This window comes from Pogona vitticeps, chromosome 1 (assembly GCF_051106095.1).
Source record: "Pogona vitticeps strain Pit_001003342236 chromosome 1, PviZW2.1, whole genome shotgun sequence".
Classification (NCBI taxonomy): Eukaryota; Metazoa; Chordata; class Lepidosauria; order Squamata; family Agamidae; genus Pogona; species Pogona vitticeps.
In genome coordinates, this window is record NC_135783.1 from 54,268,385 (window position 1) to 54,290,014 (window position 21,630).

Consider the following 21,630-nt stretch of genomic DNA (forward strand, 5'->3'; position numbering starts at 1 on the left):
AGAGACCTTGGAAAGAGTTGAAAAAGGACTTTTGATTAGTCCATGGCATTTCCAGGTAGGGTTGGAAAATACTTGTAACTGAAACCCTAGTGAGAAATTTCCAGTGGCCATGTGCCATGATTTATGGGTTTTCCATTTTAACTTTCAACCCTACTATGGTGTTTATTGTGCTTATCAAGAATTATGGAGAGAGATAGATGTATGTATAAAAATGACTTAAATCCAGTAGTAAGTTGCAAGTAGAGTAGGCTCACTTAATTAATAGAACAGTGATTCACAGTGTTTATCTGGAGGCTCTGCAGGTTTTACCTTCTTTTATTTTACTTATTTACTTTATTTATTTTAACTACTTCACTTTATCTACTTTATTCCATTGGCTGCCTTGATGTATCCAGGAGCCGGGGGGATTTGTTGTCATTTGCTGTCATTCCTCATTATCTAACTGAGAAACTCCAGGTCATATCATATCTTGAAGACTGGCAGAAGGTCTGTAATTCTCCGGGCCTGGGCGATAAGGACATTTTGTTTAACTTAAAGCTTACAAAACAGGCTGATACTCCCCCCCCCCCCTTTTCCTGCTAGTCATTCAACGGCCTTGAGGACTAGAGAAGTTTGTTGATATGGAGCTGGCAGAATCTTTGGAGCTGGACTTGACTCTTTCTCTCCCAGCGCTGCATCGGATTAAGAAAACATTGGATTAAGAAAACAATTACCATTACACCTATTTCCGATATACACAGATGCAGGGAGGCCCCAGCTTTGTACCAGAAGCAGCTTTGGAACAGAGATGTTATTATCTCCCCTTAAACTTCCCTGAAGATATATCACTAACTAAATTCATAGGAGGGAACATAACTCGCTAATGGGGAAGGTGCGACAACCCAAAATTACAGACTTTCTGATATCCCAAGAGCCCTCCAAATCCAGAGTAGTTCCCTCATCAGTTCCTTTATCAGAGAACAAAGGTGATCGCCTCTCAGCATATGGGGAAACATCTGAAACACCACAAATAGATTTACCAGAATATTTTCTCAAGGATGAGCAGACTCTGGGAGGTGAGCTTTTAAACAGCAGTCAGCTTAATAGTACAGTGTATATGGACTTCGGCAATTTAAGGAAATCTGATTTTATGTTCCCCCCCATCATATTATCAGAGAGCCCGATTAAGGGCCCAGCAGTTGCTAACCTCAAAGGGAGCCCAATAACACCCTGGCCTGGTCAGAGCCCTCCATTAGAGAAGCGCCCATTTACAAAACTACTACATTAGTCAAAGGTTCGTACTCCTTTAACTTCCCTTATAGCTACTCCCACAGTCATTCAAGCACATCAATGTTGGCTTGATGCAGACATCCCTAGTGGAAATTAGAAATACTCCTCAAGAAATTAAACAACTTGTGACTGTTATGTTGGGCGATCTGACAAAAACTGAACACCCCGCAATGACCCCAGAAGGTCCTGCAAGGCAGACAAAGGAGGACAGTTCCACTTATGACCCAGGGCACATGGACTGTTACAGTCTATATCCAGAAACTATAAACAGAATCGCTAGGCTGTCCCTGGAGGAGTCGCTCTTCATGACCCATGGAGCATGCCAGGCCCTCCTGTCTTCCACTGCCTTCCCGGAGTTGGGTAAAATTCATGTTAGTATTTTATATGACACTGTCCAGCCATTTCGTCCTCTGTCATCTCCTTCTCCTCTTGCCTTCACACTTTCCCAACATTAGGTTATTTTCCCGGGAGTCTTCTCATGAGATGGCCAAGGTATTGGAGCCTCAGCTTCAGGATCTGTCCTTCCAGTGAGCACTCCAGATAGATTTCTTTCAGAATGGATAGGTTTGTTCTCCTTGCAGTCCAGGGGACTCTCAAGAGTCTCCTCCAGCACCACAATTGAAAAGCATCAATTCTTTGGTGGTCAGCCTTTATGGTCCAGCTTTCACTTCCATACATCGCTCCTGGAAAAACCATAGCTTTGACTATGTGGACCTTTGTCGGCAATGTGATGTCTCTGCTTTTTAAGATGCTGTCTAGGTTTGTCATCGCTTCCCTCCTAAGAAGCAGGCACCTTTTAATTTCATGGCTGCTGTCCCCATCTGCAGTGATTATGGAGCCCAAGAAAGTAAAATCTGCCACTGCCTTCTTATCTTCCCCTTCTATTTGCCAGGAGGTGATGGGACCAGTGGCCATGATCTTAGTTTTTTTGATGTTGAGCTTCAAACCATTTTTGGCACTCTCCTCTTTCGCCCTCATTAAGAGGTTCTTTAATTCCTCCTCACTTTCTGCCATCAGAGTGGTATCATCTGCATATTGGAGGTTGTTGATATTTCTTCCGGCAATCTTAATTCCAGTTTGGGATTCCTCCAGTCCAGCCTTCCGCATGATGTATTCTGCATATAAGTTAAATAAGCAGGGAGATAATATACAGCCTTGTCATACTCTTTCCCAATTTAGAACCAATCAGTTGTTCCATATCTAGTTCTAACTGTTGCTTCCTGCTCCATGTATAGGTTTCTCAGGAGATAGATAAGGTGGTGAGGCACTCCCATTTCTTTAAGAACTTGCTGTAGTTTGCTGTGGTCCACACAGTCAAAGACTTTTGCGTAGTCAATGAAGCAGAAGTAGATGTTTTTCTGGAACTCTCTGGCTTTCTCCATAATCCAGTACATTTTAGCAATTTGGTCTCTAATTCCTCTGCCCCTTTGAAATCCAGCCTGTACTTCTGGGAGTTCTCGGTGCACGTAGTGCTTAAGCCTACCTTGTAGGATTTTGAGCATAACCTTGCTAGCGTGTGAAATGAGTGCAATTGTACGGTAGTTGGCGCATTTTTTGGTACTGACCTTCTTTGGGATTGGGATTTCCAATCCTCTGGCCACTGCTGAGTTTTCCAAACTCACTGGCATATTGAGTGTAGCACCTTAACAACTATTTAAGATTTTAAATAGTTTGACTGGAATGCCATAATAATAATAATCAATCTAATTTCAGTATTGCCCATTTGGTGATGTCCATGTGTAGAGTTGCCTCTTGTGTTGTTGGAAAAGAGTGTTTATGATGACCAGCTTGTTCTCTTGATAAAGCTCTATTAGCCTTTGCCCTGCTTCATTTTGGACTCCATGGCCAAACTCACCTTTTATCTCTTGACTCCCTATTTTAGCATTCCAGTCCCCTCTAATGAGAAGAACATCTTTCTTTGGTGTCAGTTCTAGAAGGTGTTGTAAGTCTTCATAGAATTGATTAATTTCAGCCTCTTCAGCATTGGTGGTTGGTGCATAAACCTGGATTACTGTGATGTTGAAAGGTCTTCCTTGGATTTGTATTGAAATCATTCTATCATTTTTTGAGATTGTATTCCAATACACCTTTTCCCACTCTCTTGTTGACTATAAGGGTTACTCAATTTCTTCTACGGGATTCTTGCCCACAATAGTAGATGTGATAATTGTCTGAATTGAATTCGCCCATTCCCGTCCTTTTTAGTGTCAATGTTTATTCTTGCTATCTCCTGTTTGACCACATCCAGTTTACCGAGGTTCATAGATCTTACATTCCAGGTTCATATGCAGTATTTTTCTTTGCAGTATCGGACTTTCCTTTCACTTCCAGGCACGTCCACAGCTGAGCATCCTTTCGGCTTTGGCCCAACCACTTCATTAGCTCTGGAGCTACTTGTACCTGTCCTCTGCTCTTCCTCAGTAGCATGTTGGACACCTTCCGACCTGAGGGGCTCATCTTCCAGCGTCATATCTTTTAGCCTTTTGTTTCTGTCCATGGGGCGTTCTTGGCAAAGATACTGGAGTGGCTTGCCAGTTCCTGCTCCAGGTGCATTTAGTCAGAACTCTCCACTATGACCTGTCCATCTTGGGTGTCCCTACATGGCATAGCCCAAAGCTTCTCTGAATTACTCAAGCTGCTTCGCCACAAGAAGGCAGCAATCCATGAAGGGGTCGGCCCAGCAGAGTCATGCCCATTTGCCTGAATACTTTTAAGAGAAGGTGCAGTATCGTGCTTCAGGTATCTAGAACACAGCTCCCTTCCAAGCCTGTTTGGGAATGAATTTATATCTCCAGACCTAATTCCAGTAATCTATTAAAGGAGCCTAATAAATGAAAATTAAAAACATGGCTGTTTATTCAGGCCTTCCCTCCAGCCAACTCTTGATTTTTTTCTTACTTTTCCTTTTTATCTTTACTGCTGTTCTTGTTTGATTATTATGTATTTGTCTATGTTTTATTATTTAATTTTATATTTGGAAGCCGCCTAGAGTGGTCCGGTGGGCCAGATAGGCGGGGTATAAATTAAATAAATAAATAAATAAATAAATAAAAAGTGTATATCTGGATCAGGCACTATATTAGCATGCCATCAGAAGAATAAAATCAATTACTGTTTTAGCTCTGTAATGTTCTCCTAGTGTCACATCTGAGTAGTCAAAATGCAGACTAAGCTGGTGTTAGACGCCTGACAACCTCTCAGAAAACAAGATGATTTACAAGCGAAGAAAGAAATTCATGGGATTATAACCAGACAGTTTTTAATATATAAGGATTTGCCATTCCTTACAATATGCTCTTTGTGACATTTGTTTTGGCCCCTAGTCCAGACCTAGTGAATCTAGGACCTGATCCTGACAGTGTTGTAAAAATTTAAAGAAATTTTCATCAAACCTTTTTGCCATAGAGAAGCAATGCAGAAAACTCTATGCCTGAATGCAGTGGGGGGCTTGTAATATGTGCTATGGCTGGATATATAATTACATAACTCAGTGTCATGCCTGCCTATGAATCTGTCATTCCTGCAGGATACCGGTGGGAATGTATGATGTAGTTCTCCCTATCAAAGGGTGTATAGATAAAGACACATATTGACTTAAAGCATCTAATGAGGTTAGTTTTTTAAATTCATTCTCTTACTTTAATTATTTCACAAAATATTTCATTTGATAGAAAAGCAGATCTAGTGGGGAAAAAGAAATGGTGTGGGGGGTTTCCAGACTAGTGGTAAATTTAATTATGTGACAGATAAAATATCCTTAATATTTTTGTTTAAGAACTGCTTTTATTGTGAGTTTTCAGGTAAAACCATATATTACTTCAACTGTTTTGTTTTACTGTAAATATTTGTACATAGTAAATGTGTCCTAACTTCCACTAATGTTTATCTTCCATTAATACTGCTAGTAACAACAGTGCTATTAGGAATTTACTTATCAAGTATCCAAAAGTCTCTATTGTTATCATGTTATTATTTCTGCTTAGTTTGGGAGGTCAATATCTTGTTCCAGTACTACTAATACAAGCCTTTAAGGAGCAGAATAAGGGATGCACCAGCTTGTAAGTGGGATTTAGGGAATGATAAATTGATCAGATTTTGGAACTTTAAAAGTAACTGCAGAAAACTGTTTTATTATACAGTAATACTACTTGTCTAAACTATTAGAACATAACGGTTTTCTTAGAGTTAACAGATGTGACAAACCGTGACAAAAATTAAACTATTCTTCTTTCTTCTCATCCTTTGAAGATGCTTCTCTGTGAGGATGAAATGACAGCAACGGGTCCACAAAGCTGAGTGACCGAAATATTCTCACATACCTAAAGTAGCTGAAGACAAGTGTTCCCAAAAAGAGGATAACTATGAAGGCAGACCAACCAATAATCTTAGCGATGTTCGGTCTGAAATGCAAACAAAGAGGAATATAAACATTTGCTTTTTCATTTTTTTCATTCAGATCCAGAGAGGATCTGGACCCACAGAAAGATTTGGTGTTGGAAGTACTTTCCCATGAATGGAAACATTTGGCCATGCATTTCAGCTAATCACAACAGTATAACTTTCCAGGAATCCCAACACAGCCCTACTGTGTGCTACAGCAGGCTATGAGCTCTGCATCCTACCTCAGTTCTGCCATGTGCTCTTTCCTAGTGTATAGATTTTCATCTTTCAAGGGAAGAGGAAATAAGTCCCTACTGCATACATAACCCCAATGAAACAAAAGCAAAGATGGGGAAAATCGGAAGAAAAAGGTGATTTAGCATGAAGGGCAGGGTAACTATTAGTTTATATAAAGATTCTTTTTATTTTTAGGTGAACTTCACATACTGAATAATTTTAATTTTTTGCCTTTCTCTAAAATGTCATTATTTCATACTATTGTTGGTTCTTGTACTTCCAATCCAATTTTTTGAAGATGATTTCTTAGCACATTTGGTACAATTTGAGTCTATAGAACTAGTGGTTTACATCTTTGTATGCAATGCTTTTAATACCATTGTCTTCTATAAAGGAGGAGCATTGGTCTTCAAAACATGTCATATATTTTCAGCAATTTATCTTGTTGATTACATGATCTGTATTTTTTTTTACTGGTCCTGATGAAACAATTTATCCCTCTCAACATTTTTCGTCAGTCCCCTATGCCAGCAACAGTGGGGATAGGCCTAGCCAAAAATATAGAGATGCCACTATTAATGTCTTGATCATTTTTTCACATAAGAGCAAATGGTTGGAAGGACATTATCACTTCTGCCTTAGTTACACTGCTGTAGCTACTCCCATGATGGTCTCTCAAGAAAGACAGAATGAGTGATGAGCAGCAAATATACATTGCAAAATCCTTTGCCAAAAATCACACTGGGAAGACCCAACCAGGTAATCTTCCCAGAATACTGTTGAACTTGATGCTAAGGGGGGACAAATCTTTAGCCTCTTCTCGTTGAAGCAGTAGTAACTGAATTTGGTATTGTGGGATGGTCATCAAAAGGCATGCCTGCCACCTTGGCATGGTCATTCTGAAATAGATTGGTAAAGCCCAACCTAGTGTGATACCTCAATGAGATGGCTGCAGGCAGGGAGTTTGCCAAACAGCTGAATGAAGAGTGGCATTAACCTATTGCTCCCATGTGTTTCCAGAATTTGTGATGAACAGTGTGGCTGCCTGCATGAAATTCTGGGACAGTTGCCCCATGAGGGCTGCCACCCTGGTAGTGCCCAGGTAAGCTTACTAATTAGTAGTTCTTATAGGTGAAGCAGCTGTGGAATAGGCGTTCCTTTCCCATTAATATTATTTATTTATTTATTTATTTATTTATTTATTTATTTTATTTCTATCCCGCCTATCTGGACATATTAGCCCACTCTAGGCGGCTTACAATAAAAGAAACAATATAATTTTAAAACATTGCCCCCTATTATAATATAATATAATTTATTGTCATTGTAAGTATATACAGTGGGGTCTTGACTTGAGAACTTAATCCGTATTGGAAGGCGGTTCTCAAGTCAAAAAGTCTGTAAGTCAAGTCTCCATTGACCTACAGTGCATTGAAAACCGATTAATCCCGTAACAGGCCGTTTTTGTTCCATTTTGGTTTTTTTCTGGTCTGTAAGTCAAATTTCAGTCTGCAAGTCAAACCTAAATTTTGCGGCCAGAGAAGTCTGTAACTCAAAAAGTCTGTAAGTCAAGCCGTCTGTAAGTCAAGGGTCCACTGTACACAGTATACCCATACAACGAAATTCACAGACACCCAGAGACCAGACACATGCACACACATAACATTCCCCAAACACTCCCCACCCACTAGAAGTCCCCCACTAAAAATACAAACATCTACACCTCAGGCCAAGTAACACAGTCCAACTAATTATTCACTACTGGTGGTCTTTAAGCTCATTATTAATTGCAATTATAGCTCTAGAATAAAAACTATTTAGAAAACGTGTGGTCCGAGTCTTAATTGTTCTATATCTTCTGCCAGACGGTAACAGTTCAAAAAAGTTATAAGCAGGATGGGAAGAGTCTCTCAGGCCTTCTGCCTTCCTTGTCAGGTGACATCAATATGACAGTAACTGAATTTGGTACTGAATGCTGGAATGGATGTTCTAAGCCTTCCTGTTCAAGACTTTTGATCCACTTGTATGATACTGGCACTAGAGATGGTGTTTTGAAGATCTCCTCTGTTGATCTTAACAAGAAAGACAACTAGGACAAATGCATTTTTTCTTTGTTCTAAACATCAAAAACATTGAATCCACCTCAGGGTCAAAACCCTGATGCATGATATCACATTCTCCATGCCTGTCATGACATGGAGATTGGTTGGTGAAAAATTAATAATGATCTTACCTTTGGGATTGGTTCTGACACTAGTCAGGAGATGGTGAACATTAATTATAATAGTAATAAGAAAAGCTTCATTGATAACAGTGTTGAAGACTTCTACACTGATTTATGCCTTGCTTTTGAGGCTCTAGAAGAGCAGTAAGAAGATGGCACTGAAGGCCTCAAGATGGTCTCCATACAGACATGCCTCAAATAGGCATGGCCGTGACCAAAACAACAGCACATTCAGTAGTCTGTTGTTGGGTCAGCAAGGCCAGTTGTTTCTCACCTTGGATTTCAGCCTGATATTGAGGCAGGAAAGGCTTATCAAGAGGAATATAAGAGGCAGCCTGAGGAAGCATTTTTGGTGACTGTTGCAAGATTTCCTCCAGTGGTAAGGAAAGAATTTCTTGCATCTCTTTCAAGTCAAACTCTCAAATAAGTTGCTGCTGACTGAATTTTCATCTTTTTTTTTTTTTTTCAGATTGATAAGGATGGACTCCCTTCAACTTGACCACCTTCTCCTTTGATGCTGACATGGTTGAGGGTGAGGCAGGGTTGTCCCAGTGAGTTGAAATCAATGATGAAGCAGGACTTCCCTGAGTCACTGTAGTAGTTGTTTCGTTTAGTCATGTCCGACTCTTTGTGACCCCTTGGACCAGAGCACGCCAGGCCCTCCTGTCTTCCACTGCCTCCCGGAGTTGTGTCAAATTCATTCTGGTAGCTTTGATGACATTGTCCAACCATCTCATCCTCTGTCGTCCCCTTCTCCTCTTGCCCTCACATTTTCCCAACATCAGGGTCTTTTCCAGGGAGTCTTCTCATCTGTAGTAGCAGCTGTTGCTAATGAACCTTGAGGGCCCCAGGCAACTGAAGAAACTTGAGGACCCCAGGCATTTGGCAGACCAACTCCCTTGTATATCCTGAGGCAGAAATAGCCACTAAAGTTGTAGCAGCAAGGGTGCAGCTGTGGTAGTGCACAAAGTGAAACTGAAGGAAGAAGTGCTGGAGCATGAGTCATAGAGGAGATGGAGGGGGTGGAACAGTCAAAATCTCTCAGTCTCAGGAATTCCAAACGGAGTAGCTTTGCACAGGTGCAGTATGAGTGCATGGAGAGCATGATAAAGAACAATAACTCTGTTATGTTTCATCGCCTTTTGCACCCAGTGTTCACCATATCTCCCTCCCATCACTTTGTGCTTGGCAACTGAAAATTTATTTCATGTATCTGATAAAATGAGCTCAAAGCTTACACTGTAATAAATCTTAGCTTCTAGAGTGCCACAAAATTTTGGGAGATGGCTCAGGATGGATTGATACACATACCTATCTTCTGAAACATCTTAATAAACCTAGTACTGGTTGTCATAAACAAGTGATCGTTATGAAGATTTACCTTTTGATGACTCCATATGTGCGGACTGCGAAGAAAATTTCAAAATCACAAAAGCTGGAATGAACAAAAAGTACTGATCATTTTCTGTAACTGTACATCGTAACAACAGGAACAATACTATAACTGAGGGGAGGAGACAAATTTTAGGCCATTACTGTTTCAGAAAAAAATGAAGTGCTAGATTCATCACAATGCTCATACTGTGAAAGAATCTATGACAATTATCTGTGTCTTTCCAGAGGTAATGAATGCACTTGGTTTGGTGATTCTGCTGGGTGTCTTAGCATGTGGCTTAACTATCTATCCATTTTCTGCACCACTGATTAAATTTCAAAAAAAAGAAAGAAAGAAAGAAAGAAAGAAAAGAAATGTAGACTGTGAATAATGCCTGAATTCTGCTAACGTGCTGGTCTTTCTTACTTAATTTCTTTACTTACTTATATGCTACCTTTGTTCTAAAGGAACTAAGGTGGCTTACAGTATTTAAAGAAACAAAGTTAAAAAACAATAATAAATTGTTACAATATTAAAAAGCATTAAATAAATATAGTAAAACTTATAAGAGCAAGATTAAAAAGAAAAGTAAAATACGGAATTAATGCTATGTTTTAAAAATCTCATTGGTCAACCAGTCATTTAAATAAAAGCCTGCCTGAAGAGAACGGTTTCATCTGCTTGCAGAAGGACAGCAAAGATGTGGTGAGCCTGGCCTCTCATGGGAGACAGTTCCAGAGTCTGGAAGCAGCAACACAGAAAGGCCCTTTCCTGTAACCCACCAAGCACAACTGTGAGGATGGTGGAACTGGGAGAAAGTCCTCTCCTGATAAGCTTAATACTTGAGTAGGCTTATAAAGGGATATAGGGTTCCTTAAGTACCTTGAACCCAAGCCATTTAGGGCTTCATAGGTTAAAATCAGCACTTTGAATTGTGCCCAGAAACAACTGGCAGCCAGTGGAGCTGCTGTAACAGGGGAGTTATATGTCCCCTATAGCCAGCGCCAGTTAATCTGGCTGTGATATTTTGGACTCACTGGAGTTTCTGAACAATTTCCAAAGTCAGCCCCACAAATACTGTGGTACAGTAATCCAACTGAGATGTAGCTAAGGCATGTGTCACCATAGCCAGATCAGACCTCTCGAGGAACAAGAACAGCTAGCAGAATGGTTTTAACTATTTTTAAATAAAATCCTTTGGAAGTTATAGTATTAAAAATAGTGCAGACAGCATATATACGTATTGCATAAAACATATTTTGATGTCTAAAGCATATGTTATAATGATGTGTTTCTTGTATTCTCTAAGGCTTTCACAGCTAGGATCTGATGGTTGTTGTGGGTTTTCCAGATTGTTTGGCTGTGTTCTTACGGTTTTTCTTCCTAAAGTTTCGCAAGTCTCTGTGCCTGGCATCTTCAGAGGATAGGAGTCAGATGTATTTCTTACTTGAGAAAAAAGTAGGGTGGGCATCTTCTTTGATTCCATGGGGCAAAACATGACCTCCATCACCTCGATATAGTGGAGAAAGTAACTTTTTTCTTTCTTTACTAAGAGTATATGCACTTCCAGTGATGCCATTTTCACTGGAAGTAAAGTGCATGCATCTCGTATTTCAAGGCAAGCAGTGTATGTTTTAGCTCCTGCAAGAAAGTGTTTTTCTTGTTTTTCATTAAAAATAAGGGGCAAAGTTAGTTTTTGCCGTTGATGCAAATTCTCCAGTGTAGATTTGGAGTTTACATCATTTCTCAGGGGTCTCGCACAAAAAAGCATAGCACATGATTCCCACCATTGCCACAAATAAAAAGGCATGTTGATATTTGTCTATTCAGGTTCAGTATACAGTATTTAAGCTTTACATCTGTGCCTGTTTTGCTTTGAGCATACCTAATGAGAAACTGAAACAACCTGTGTGTAGTCAGAAATAAAATCAGGTAAATATAGGCATTGCCATGGGCATCCAGTGATCAAAATCCAGTTGCTTAGTGTAGTGAATCATACTACAGTAGGCCCATTGAATCAATGGGGATTCAGTGGGTCAACTCTGTAAGCTCCACTGATTCAAATAGGTCTACTCTTAACAATGATTTGTTATACTAAAGTACTGTAAGCTGCAGTTAAAGTAGGACCATTTAAATCAATGGAACTTCTTGGAGGAGTTGGCTCACCAAATCCTTTCTGAATCAATAAACCTACTTTAGTTGCAACTTACTATGCTAAACAATAGGATTTTGGCTAGTGTTTTATTATCCTGTCTAGAGTACGATTATGTGTAAAATAAAATGGAGCATACTGTAAGCCAGTATGGAGTTCAATTCACCACAGTGCCTCCTCTGACTAGGGCTAGCCTATGTGGCCTTGGCAAGCTGCACAGTCCCAGGCATCCCCAGAAGAAGAGAATGATTAACCATTTCTGAGTATCTCTACCTGGAAAACTTTGGACAGGGTTGCCATAATTGAGTTGATGGCATATAATTATTATTTATTTATTTATTATTTTATTTATTTATTTATTCAATTTATATGCCGCCCAAACTACCCAGAGGTCTCTGGGCGGCTTACAATAATTAAAATTCAATACAGCAAAAGATAAAATAATTAAAATACAATTAAAATACAATTAAAATTGCCATCAGACCCACAGCTAATATTATTTCAATTAAAAGCCTTCTGGAACAGGAAGGTTTTGACCTGGCGCCGAAATGTCATCAGCGTCGGTGCCAGACGAATCTCAGTCGGGAGGGCATTCCATAGTCTGGGGGCAGCTGCCGAAAAGGCCCTTTGTCTACAAGCCGTCCCTCTTACCTCCTTAAGGGACGGCTCTTTCAAAAGGGCCCCCTGGCTAGATCTTAACTGCCGGGTAGGTTCATATGGAAGGAGGCGGTCCTTCAGGTATCCAGGGCCCAAGCCGTTTAGGGCTTTATATGTCAAAACAAGCACTTTGAATTGGGCCCGGGCAGCAACTGGTAGCCAATGTAACTTATACAGAATCGGCTTGATATGTTCCGTGGCAGCTGCACCACTCAGCAGCCGCGCAGCTCGATTCTGGACCAGTTGCAATCGCCGGACCGTCTTCAAAGGCAGCCCCACGTAAAGCGCATTGCAGTAATCTATGCGGGATGTTACCAGTGCATGTGTGACTGTCATGAGACTCCGCTCGTCCAGGTAGGGCCGTAGCTGGTATAATTTCCGCAGCTGACGGAAGGCGCCCCTGGCCACCGAGTCCACCTGGGCTTCCAGTGTTAGACTGGGGTCCAGGAGCACCCCCAAGCTGCGGACCCTGTCCCTTAGGGGGAGTGTAACCCCATTCAGGGCAGGGAAATGGCCCTCCAGCCTGTCCGGCGAAGCACCCACTAACAGCACTTCCGTCTTGTCTGGATTGAGTTTCAATTTATTAACCCTCATCCAGTCCATTATCAGGTCCAGACACGAGTTCAGCACAGAAACTGCCTCACCTGGATTGGTGGAAAACGAGAGGTAGAGCTGAGTATCGTCAGCATATTGCTGACTCCTCAGCCCAAACCTCCTGATGACCTCTCCCAGCGGTTTCATGTAGATGTTGAACAGCATGGGGGACAGTATCGAGCCCTGAGGAACCCCATGACATAACTGCCATGGGGCAGAGCAACTGTCCCCCAGCACCACCCTCTGGACACGGTCAGCCAGGAAGGAGCGGAACCACTGTAAAACAGTGCCCCCAACTCCCAACCCAGCCAGCCTATCCAGAAGGACACCATGGTCGATGGTGTCGAAAGCTGCTGAGAGGTCCAGGAGTATCAACAGGGTCACACTCCCCCTGTCTCTCTCCCGGCAAAGGTCATCGTACAGGGCGACCAAGGCAGTCTCTGTACCAAAACCCGGCCTGAAACCCGATTGAAATGGATCCAGAAAATCCGTTTCATCCAGCAGCGCCTGGAGTTGCCCGGCCACAACCCGCTCCAACACCTTGCCCAAATAAGGGAGGTTCGCCACTGGTCGGTAGTTGACCACCAGCCTTGGGTCCAGGTTAGGCTTTTTAAGGAGTGGTCGAATCACCGCCTCTTTCAAGGCGGTAGGGACCACTCCCTCTCTCAGAGAGGCATTCACGGCCTCCTGGACCCAGGTGCGAACCCCCCTGGCTGATCTTCCAATTAGCCAGGATGGGCAAGGGTCGAGCGGAGTGGTGGTAGAACGGACAGATCCAAGCACCCTGTCCACATCATCAGGTCTCAACAATTGAAACTCATCCATTAATACTGGACCTAAGCACGGCGCACTGGACACATCCTCTGATTCTGCAGTAACTGTGGAGTCCAACCCACTGCGAATCTGAGCGATTTTTCCCTCAAAATGTATGGCAAACTCATCACAGCGAGCTGATGAGCAGTCCGGGACCTCCACCGGATTTCCCGGTTGAAGAAGATCCCGGACCACCCGAAACAGCTCTGCTGGACGACATTCTGAGGAAGCAAAACGGCTGGAGAAATATTGCCGTTTCGCCAGCCGTATTGCCACGAAATAGGCCCGATAATGGGCTCTAAGTCGTGTTCGATCGGACTCCCAGCGGGATTTCCTCCACCTGCGCTCCAGCCGTCTCCCCTCTCGCTTCATCGCCCGCAGTTCAGAAGTATACCAAGGAGCTGTCTGGGCTCGGCGAGCAGGGAGAGGACGCTTAGGCGCAATCGTGTCAACCGCCCGGGTCATCTCCCTATTCCATAGGGTGACCTGAGCTTCGACAGGAGCGCCGACCATATCAGACGGATAATCCCCCAGAGCATTCAGGAATCCATCTGGATCCATTAGTCTCCGAGGGCGGATCATCTTAATAGATCCCCCACCCTTGCAGAGGGAAGAAGACGCTAATAGACTGAACTTGACCAGGAAGTGGTCTGACCATGACAATGGGGTCACGACCAGCCCCTCCACATCCAAACCACCATCTTCCAGTCCCGTTGAGAAAACCAGGTCCAAGGTGTGGCCCTTCTCATGCGTCGGACCGATGACACATTGAGACAGCCCCATGATTGTCATGGTGGCCATGAAGTCCTGAGCCGCCCCAGTCAAGGCAGCCTCAGCATGGATGTTGAAGTCCCCCAGCACCAACAGCCTGGGAGTCCTCAACATCAGGTCCGAGACTACCTCTGTCAGCTCAGGCAGGGAGACTGTTGGTACGCAGCAGGGTGGGCGGTACACCAACAGAATCCCTAACCTGTCTCGCGAGCCCAACACACAATACAGGCCCTCAAGACCTCCTCTCAAAGGGACAGGAAGCCTGGTCAAGGAGATAGAACTCCTATAGACTATAGCAACTCCCCCTCCCCGACCCTCCGAGCGACCCTGGTGCTGGACTGAGTACCCAGGCGGACATAGCTGGGAGAGGGGAACACCACCCTCCTCTCCCACCCAGGTCTCAGTAATGCACGCCAGGTCAGACCCCTCATCCAGAATTACATCATGGATGAGGGCAGTTTTATTTTGTACTGACCTGGCGTTCATCAACAGCACCGTGTGGCTCGAGGGTTTGCTGACATGGTCGCCTGATACCATCTGGTTGGGGGTAGAACTAGAAGAGGGGATAGATGTAAGATATCTAACCTCTCTTCTCCTACACGGGCATGTCCTACCCCCACCGCCATTCCTTCCCCTACCCAGCACCACCTCAATGGCTGCCCCCTCCAACACCCTCCCCCCTTCCTGTTCCATTAGATCCACTGTGGGTCTCTTCTTCATTGATGGCAATTAATAACAATTTAAAAACATTTAAAACATATATAAAATAAAACTTTTCTAAAGCCCCTTCTCTCCCTCCCAGCCATGTAGCTCATGTTGAGAGGGGGATGAGGCAGCCAGGAGCAGCAGGGCCTGATCCTGCCAGCACAGGGGAAGGTTGAGCCAGCTCCCTTGAGAAAGAGCTGGCATCCAACAGGGGCCCAACCATGGTTCCACTGCCTCTCACCCAGTGGGCTGTGGCCGGCAGATGGTCTCTTGTTCCCTCTATCAGCAGGCACGCTCGTCCGGTCAGGTCCCAAAGGAAGCTCCGGTTAAAACCTTTCTCTCCCCCTGGGCCAGGTGGCCGGTGTTGGTAGGGGATGAGGCAGCCGGGAGCAGCAGGGCCTGATCCTGCCAGTACAGGGGAAGGTTGAGCCAGCTCCCTTGAGAAAGAGCTGGCATCCAACAAGGGCCCAACCACAGTTCCACTGCCTCTCACCCAGTGGGCTGTGGCCGGCAGATGGTCTCTTGTTCCCTCTGTCAGCAGGCACGCTCGTCCGGTCAGGTCCCAAAGGAAGCTCCGGTTAAAACCTTTCTCTCCCCCTGGGCCAGGTGGCCGGTGTTGGTAGGGGATGAGGCAGCCGGGAGCAGCAGGGCCTGATCCTGCCAGCACAGGGGAAGGTTGAGCCAGCTCCCTTGAGAAAGAGCTGGCATCCAACAGGGGCCCAACCACGGTTCCACTGCCTCTCACCCAGTGGGCTGTGGCCGGCAGATGGTCTCTTGTTCCCTCTATCAGCAGGCACGCTCGTCCTACTACTACTAACACTACTAGAACATTATGTCTTATGCTACATAGTAACAATTAAAACCAAGGGAATTTTTGAGCTAGCCATCATTGCATTTTTTTCCTGTTTTGGCTGCCGTCACCATACAGCTAGGGACCTCCATAATTATGATATGTTCTAATTATATCCTGTAATACACAACATATGTTAATTACTGCAAAGCTAACCTGAAGTTTGGATCCACTATTTTCAATTTGAACATATAAATGCCAGTATGATATTGAGGCCAAATGATGGAATTGATGCCAGAATGGTTCAATATCTCATATGGTTCATCTAAATCTCCTAGATTTCCATGTTCAACTTCAAAACAGGATTTATAATTCTGGTGGGAAAGCACAATTAATTGTAAGATACACATGTTTAGTGTATGAATAATACCATAAATACAGAACATCTGTGGAAGACAGGTGACAGACACCATCTTCATGTCATAAAGTTTGCTTTATATCCCGACAAATAAAAGCAAAAGCAAAAAAGTTGTGGCACCTTAAAGACTGATCATTACATTTCAGTGTGAACTTCCATGGGTTCATCTACTTCAGGCAGGATGAAGCAAAATTCAAGGTGATACACAGGGTAGCCACAGGAAACGGATTTACAAAAAGGTGACAATAACAGTTTGCTTAATGAATCACTAGAAGATAATGCTGGATCCAATCTAATCCATTGTTTAAAGCAGGGGTCCCCAACCCCTAGTCCGCAGCCTGCTGCCGGTCCGTGGCCTTCATGGGACTGGACTAGATCTCTGCCCCTCCCGCATGCACTCCCCCCGTACACACCCACATGCATGCACAGCTCACCCGCATGCACGGGTGCCCTGGCCACACCCACGAGAGCGCCCCACCCATCCACACATGGGCGTGAGTGCACCCCACTCACCCGTGAGCACGCCATGGCCATCCATGCATGCACAAGAGCACACCACGCCCATCTGCAAGTGTGCCCCGCTCAACCACACATGTGCACAGTGCCCACCAGCATGGCCCCTGCCCCCACAACTTGTCCGCGGTTCGAAAAAGGTTAGGGACCACTGGTTTAAAGTACTGAGTTTAAAGTATTGAGTTTATGTTTTCTTACCTGTGGCCCCCAAAACTCATCTATCCAAACATTAGTCATGTTCTCTGTTTTCTTTGAACCCATTGAAAACCAACTTTGTGCTTCCCGCAAACACTGTACCTGTTCAAACAAAGAAACGTACAGAGTGAATGCATAAACAGAAATCTTCTCTAAACCATGCTCTTTGTTGAAAATCCAATTGTATTTTTTCCTTTTTATTTGCTCTTTTTCATTCAAGTATAAATATTTCATCATATATATATTTCTCTATTGCTCTTTTAAACAAACATTTCCCTTTCAAAAGCAGTTGTATTTATGTACTACTTCTACAAGAGCTTCTTTACTCAGATACTATGACAATCAATATATGTTTATGCATAAATTAAACTTAAAACTATAGAACATTAGCCATGATCTCATGTTTTAGTCTTCACTCTTCGGTCAAGTGAGTAGTTCAGTACTTCTGGGAGGCGAAATTCCTATCTTGTAAAGCTTCAAGGGCGCTGGACAGGGGACAGATTATATTTGTCTTCAGTGTGGAAGAGATTGTCACTCTCGAATTGGCCTTCTCAGCCACTCTAGACGCTGTTCGAAGACCTCCATATAGAGCATGATACCAGTCTCTCGAGACTGAAAGATGCATACTTACTTACTAAAGCTTCAAGGATGATTGGGGCTGGAAACCAAGCCCTATGAGGAAAGGCTGGCATGTTTAGCCTTGAGAAAAGAAGACTGAAGGGTGATAACATAGCACTTCTCAAATATTTTAAACTTGAAAGGCTATCATACAGAGGAGGGACAAGATCTGTTCTCAATCATCCCAGAGTGCAGGACACACAACAATGGAGGTTAAAGGAATCCAGATTTCAGTTGAATATCAGGAAAAATTTCCTGTTAGAGCAGTATGTCAGTGGAATCAGTTACCTTTATGTGTCAATTCTAAGAATTCTGCTCCTGCAATGCATGGCTTTGATTTGCCAAAAAAATTACCCTTATTAGGACTGCTGAAGCCTCTGTGCTGCAAGGTCAGAAAACCAGCAGTCGTAAGATCAAATCCACACGACGGAATGAGCTCCCGTCGCTTGTCCCAGCTCCTGCTAACCTAGCAGTTCGAAAGCATGTAAATGCGAGTAGATAAATAGGTACCACCATGGTGGGAAGGTAATGGTGTTCCGTGTCTAGTCGTGCTGGCCATGTGACCATGGAAACTGTCTATGGACAAACGCTGGCTCTATGGCTTGGAAAGGGGGATGAGCACCACTCCCTAGAGTCGGACATGACTAAATGTCAAGGGGAACCTTTACCTTTAATAGGTAATCAGTTGGGGTTAGGGGCACCAGATCCCCATGTAGTTTAAAATGCATGTAAAACTCTTATGCCCCCAAGACCATAACTACAAAGGATACACACACATCAGTTCTCTCTATCAGGGTTCCCTCCCATGGCATTAAAATCATTTCCATACAGTACCATGTGTAAGGAGCCTTAAAGGTTCTTATGAACCCCTGCTCTAGAGGCTGAATTAGATATGTTTGTGGGCAAGTAGACCACTTCAATGCCTTCAGTGTTAAATTCATGCTGCTGTTTTGGAGTGGCCAGAAGCACAATATTTATTGAACATTCATTTTTTATTGTAAATAATTCTGTGTATAACCAAAACTATGCTGCTCAGACCCGTGCAATTCAAGGCAGAAGTGTACTGAGGAACTAGCTCTCAGTACACTTGCTCCTTAAACACTGATCTGCAGCTATGAAAAGGAATCCAAAGAGGAAAACCATGTTTCCATTCTTCCATTAACCTGCATCTTGATCAGTCTACACAAACCAGTAATTGGTTTACAAGTGCTGCACTAGTGCTGCAAAACTATTTCTATCGTCACCTGCACTTGTGCATCCCCACTGGATCCTGACCATTCTCTGGATACTTCAATGCAATTGTGTGATAGCCAGCTGTACACTATACATTCCACTGACTGATATACTTCATTTAACTTAGCATCATTAGCAGCATGCCCTTTATGATGTACAGACCCAGATACAGGTCATGCCTTTGTCAGGTTAATCGTTTCTGAGGAGGAAGATCCATGCCCAAAACACTGGAAATGCAGAAAAGGTCAAGGACCCTCAGACGTGTAAGAGATTGTACTCCAAAATGGAGGCTCAGTTCCAGACCCTGATGAGAAAGCTAGACCCTACACTAGGGAGGTCTCCCTATGAGAATGGGGTTCCTTGGGACCAAGTAATCATCCAGAGCTAGGTGGGTTGCACTTGAATGCTGTATGGCACTGCCAAAAACAATAGCCTCAGCAGCAGCATATAAGCAGCTAACTCCTAAAGCCTTAGTGCTAGAAATAAACTATTCCATACAATTTGTACTTGCACCTTTAAGATCCCCTATTGGTATGTCCACACTGTGATTGACTAGGCTGTTTGTTATGCTTTATGTTTCTTCTTCAGTGGACTCTGGTTATGTTTCATGGCTACTGATCGTGGGCTATTGACCTTGACTTGGACTTTTCCTTGTTTGCTGTGATGCTACTGGTTGTCTGCCCAGACTACCTACTACTTTGCTTCTTGAAACCTTATTGCTATTCCCCTGCTTTATGATTTCTATTGGCACTTGAGACCATGAAGCAGGACACATTTTTCCTCTCAAAACCCATATGCCCTCAGAGATAATCAGTCGGGCCACATGACAGATGGCCACCTTCTTTCCCTCATCCTTTAGGCACCCATATCTTCTCATCTTCCTTCTGATACTTCTTATTCTCTCCTACTCCACACTGCAAATCTTTACAGACACAGAACTCAACAGACAAAAGAGACTAATGGAGCAGGAAGATTATGTATGAATAGGGGACATATTCCACATAATGGTAGAAATGACCAGCTATATCATAAGTTGCAAACTGTTGACCTATTTCTTGAGACCCAGGACAATTGCTCAGTTATTAAAGTAGAGCACATTTTGAAGCAATTCTGGAGTAGGGTTCACAGGGCTACAGACACACACAAAAGATAAGTACTTCTTACTTAGGCCCATCAGTTACCCCAATTTTCAATTTTTGTGTTTAATCAATATATTTTTGAAGTTATACAGTATTTTTATTTATCCAACATTGCACTTTGACTGCAAGATGTTTGTGTGAAATACTGATTCAGATATCAGTTTTGAAAAAGATACACACAGTATTTGTAAATACAGTAAAATCTACACTATACTTAAGGTACAACTATCCACCCACCTGTTCCATAGTTGAGTTATAGTTAAAGTCCTTCCTGTTGTTGACTTCCCACAATATATAGTTTGCCTGAACAGTCCTTACAGGTGTTTCTCTGTCATATCTGAAAGAAAATATGGTCTAATATTTCGGTCTAAAAATGTAAAAACATACCAGGTGTCAACTACTGAAAAGTACCACTCTAATAGTGATGGTGATGAGGTGTCATGTCAGTTCCAAAAGTGACCTTTTGCCAGGGTTTTCTAGCTGTAAAGCACTCCAGAGTTATTTACCAGTCGCTTCTCCCAGTAGCATTCTAGGACTACGCAACTTTCCCAAGAGTACACAGCCTGACTCTTCTGTCAGGAAGCACAGTGGGGAATCGGACTCCAGATGTCTGGTTCCACAGCCAAGTAATAAGAAGAGCCCTTGCCATTCAGTTCAATTGCACATACAGGAGCAACCAGATGATAGGGGAGGGGTAACCAAGGAATTTCCAGTATTGTATCTCTTTCCCTCACTGCTGCAATAGATAAGTTAAAGAAACAGCTGAGTGAATGATGGTTTCTTAGTACATCTTTTCCATGAGTCTCTTAATGTTGAAGGACTCCTTTGATTTAATAGTATTTTAATGTTAATGTCTTAATTTACTGTATTGTAATTTAAAATATATGTACTTTTCAGCTGTTGTACACGGTCTTGTGTCCCTTTATTGGGAGAAAGGTTATGTATGTATGTATGTATGTATGTATGTATGTATGTATGTATGTATGTATGTATGTATGTATGTATGTATGTATGTATGTATGTATGTATGTATGTATGTATGTATGTATGTATAAATAACAAACAAACAAACAAAGTGAACATTACTTACAAGACAACAGTAGGACGAAATGGATCTGCGTAGTAGGCCTCTATTGGACAACCAAATTTTTCCATATTATATTCTACCTCCTAAGGGAAAGGTGTATGTTATATTCTGTCAAGGCAGAACTGACTTACAGCTAGCTTAATACGATTTCAAGGTAATATGATATTTAAAGAATGGTTTTACCTGTTCCACCCCTTAGAGCAGTGGTCCCAAACCTTTTTGGGACAGTGGACCAGCTGAGCTTCTGAGGAAGGCAGGGTACCCCTCTGTGTGCACTCTCTCTCGGGCGCATGTGTGAAGAGTGGGGGAGTGTGCCCGCCCGCAGGTGCTCGGGTGCATGTGTGAAGGGGTGGGGGAGCACTCACGCCGCTGATAGCATGCGTGCGCAAAGCAGCTGTGGGGAGGGGAGTGCATGCGGGGGGGTGGGAGGTCTGTCTCCGCAGCCTGGTCCGGCTCAGGC

The 21,630-nt window shown here is 43.1% G+C and overlaps 1 protein-coding gene and 2 long non-coding RNA genes across 3 annotated transcripts in view; 2 read left to right on the forward strand and 1 right to left on the reverse strand.

The window, feature by feature from the left end:
• Nucleotides 1–21,630, reverse strand: part of CATSPERE (catsper channel auxiliary subunit epsilon) — a 171,240-nt gene that overhangs the window by 83,927 nt on the left and 65,683 nt on the right. The window lies entirely within an intron of this gene.
• On the forward strand, nucleotides 5,665–7,051 carry LOC144585868 (uncharacterized). The gene is made up of 2 exons (XR_013540460.1): nucleotides 5,665–6,645; nucleotides 6,907–7,051. It is a non-coding gene; the product is annotated as an uncharacterized LOC144585868 (long non-coding RNA).
• LOC144585869 (uncharacterized) lies at nucleotides 7,224–10,261 on the forward strand. Its single transcript, XR_013540461.1, has 2 exons — nucleotides 7,224–8,489; nucleotides 8,580–10,261. It is a non-coding gene; the product is annotated as an uncharacterized LOC144585869 (long non-coding RNA).